Genomic DNA, 3,335 nt, shown 5'->3' on the forward strand with positions numbered 1-3,335 from the left:
CAACAGAAGCCATCTCCAGGGTTGTTCAGCCTGCCCATCAGTTGAAACTGTACCTACACACTGTGTAGCAGGGTAGTCACCCCGCTCCAGCCCTGAAAGAGTTAAAAGCCAGCCCTTGGAGAGGCCTGGGGCTGAGAGCCAATAAGAATAGGCTGATTGGGGAAGCAGCCACAGCTGGGGCTACACCCCAATCAGGCCACAGCTGGCCCTATAAAAGGGCTGTGAGCCAGGAACTGAGTCAGTCTCTCTCTTGCTCTGGAGAGAAGACCTGGCTGCCTGGGAGCTCAGGACACAGGGAACGGAGCAGGTGGGTGAGAGGGTTGGGGGGTTCCCCTGGGAGGGGAGACCCAGAGCGTGCTGTGGCAGAACCCCAAGGTAAGGGGCACTGGGGTCCAGGAGGGACACGGGGGGCCTGAGACAAGTGAGACATTGGCCAGCAGAGGGCGCTCTGAGTGCTGGATGAGCTAATTCCCAAGAAGACCAGCAGGAGGCACTGTGCTGGTGAGTCACGCTTCGCTACACACTGCCATCCAAGGAGCCAATTGATGTCAGTTGTCAGAATAGTATTTTGGGGGAGGAGGGCTCTTGTGCAGTGGGCATGGGTCTGAGCAGAAAGACAACGGCGATGTTGAAGCATGGCTGGATGTGAACAGCTGATTGCAGTTCACAGAGAAAGTCTCCAGATCACACTTCCAGTGCCCCAGGTCATCCAGTTCCCCACCGAGGCCCATTGTTCAGCATTCCAATCTGTAATGCTCCTAGAACATCAAGTATAGGGGACAGCTCTAATGACAGAACAGGCTTACCAGTGTTGTGTTATAATCCAAACAGGTTTATGTAGGGTTTAAATTCTCAGACAGTATTTCCTGGAGGGCCACCCCCCTGCACACCAGCACCCATTCAGAGCTCTGGGCTTCAGCTGCACGGCAGGGATGTCTTGGGGCTTTAGCCCTGTGGCATGCGCTGGGTCTAAGGGTTTCAGCCCTGTGGGTTTAAAAATATTTACTGGAGCTCTGCTCCGGACAGCTTTGGCTGAATTTAAGCCTTGGGTTTATGAGTGATTCAATACAGGATGGTAGAGGGAAGTAACAAAGTGTAGGAAAAATTACAATGTTTAGCTGTTTAGGCACATAATGGAACATGTCTCCTGCGACTATTCATTCAAAACTTTAATCTAATTTGCTCATGGCCCTTTTTGTGCTTGGTTTCTGCGGACAGGGTAGCGAACAAGTTGACACAGGCAAGTGAACTAGGGCCGAAGCATTTTCCCCAATATCACGGAAAACAAAGTCCAAATTCACAACCACAGACATTCACACTAGAAACCCGATTGTAAGAATTGCAATCATCCAACCAGGGCACAGAAGCACATCATGTGACCCATCCAAAACAGTTCAAATATCACATTCACCAAGAACTAATTGCTGGATAATATTTTAACAAAAATTAAGAAAAATTGCGGTCTATTCGGACAATTCTCAAACAGACAAAGAGATGAAATTCATCTAACACATTAATATGCACGTACTTGCCCAGCAATAAAGAATACCATAGAGGAGAGGGAAACTGCTTTTTCAAAGGCCATTTCACAGAATAGACATCAAGGGACCAAATGCTCAGCTGGTATGAATCACCAGATAGAGATCTGGCCCATGCATTCTTGTGAAAAAGTAAGTTCTCATGAAACATTTAAAGGAATGGGGCATCTTGGAGCAGCAACGATAATTTTTTCAATGATTCAAAACAAGAATTGCTACACGGTTTATTATTACTAATTTTAATGGACAGGGATCACAGTTGGCCATTTCTTTACCTAAGATATGTACCAAAAAATAACAATGCATGTTTGTTAAAAAAAACGTGTCTCCCTTTTGGCCATGGTTCATATAAATCTGTTTTTTCCCCACAGTGAAAAGTATGAGAAGGAGACAAGCCTACAGTGTATAGCAGCCAGGCCTTTGATACAACCTATGACTGCACAGGCAGTTAGTATTCCATTGCAACACAAAGGATTTCTAATATGAAAGACAACAAATGATTGCACAGGATCTAAAGGATTGTGACTAGAGCTGCATAAAATGGTTTGGAATAAACATTACCCATGGCAAATATCACCATGTAACCTAATGAGCCTGACATGAGCTTTCAGTGGAGAAAAAAAACCCCATATCAGGCTTAGAAATGCTGCTTTGAGTTTGTTTTTTTGCCTCCCTGCAAAGTAATGTATTTGCTAATCATGTTCCTTACGGATTTTATATAACTTGGTACCTTCTGCAGTAAGGTCATTGTGCAAGAAAACTACAGACAGCTTAACAAAAGGCAAGTTCCATGTCTGATTCTTGGGCAGCGCCATCCGTCTGCTGTCTTGAGCTGTAGCTTACAGGCTTTGCAAAAGTTTGTGCCATCAAAGTCATCAGCCTGAACGTGATGTAAACTCCAGATTGGTATCTAACTGATACAGACCCAAACCAAAACCCTGGATCTGACCCTATCTCCACCATCCTGAAATTGGGGTTTTTCCAATGCTTGGACTCTGGGAACTTGAGCCCATCTCTAGCTTCAGCGGGTGCTATAAAAGGGAGCCCATCAGAAACACTTGGATCGTTCACAAGTATGGGACACTTGAAAGGTCTGTGTAATGCTCTAAGAGGAACTTATTAGCTGGAATAAAATTTGCCTATCTATGAGCCATACAGCAACCTTTCCAGTAGCTTCAAGAGACCATAATTAGTTACTATACATTTGTAACTTTTGTTAATTGCCTTCTTCTGTGTGCACAGAAGAAAAACTGCTCCCTGACTTGAGATGCTTACAGTCTAAATGGAGCCATGAGACCCAGCTGGTTTTCCAGCTTAGAGTATTTGTTTGTAACCTACTATAAAGAACGTGTGCAATAACCCTTGAGAAGGCCACTTCAGACACTTCATACAAAGCAAGGGGGCAGGGACACCATACACAGACCAAGTAACTGTAGGGCCGCCCATTCTTTGATAAGAGCAAGCAGCTCTGGGCTGAATGGGAGGTTCTGTCATCTAGTAGTTGCTCCACTGTACCTCACTTTTTGGTCATGGAATACAAAGGACATGTTTGTAGGCAGCCATGGCTGGGATACTTAGGGTCTTCTCTTGTTCTCATTGATGATTTACATTGCTGTTTCAGCATCAGGCCACACACACAGGTGAGCATCACTGGGAATTAGGCTGAGACTGTCAAACCTATGATCTACTGCAAGTCAGATTTGAACCTGGATCACTGGGTTGAGGAAGGTAAAAATATTAACCCATAGCATATGATCATTTGGATTTTCCCCAATACCAATTAACACAGGTAGTTCG

This window comes from Mauremys mutica, chromosome 6 (genome assembly GCF_020497125.1).
Source record: "Mauremys mutica isolate MM-2020 ecotype Southern chromosome 6, ASM2049712v1, whole genome shotgun sequence".
In the NCBI taxonomy this organism is placed as follows: Eukaryota; Metazoa; Chordata; order Testudines; family Geoemydidae; genus Mauremys; species Mauremys mutica.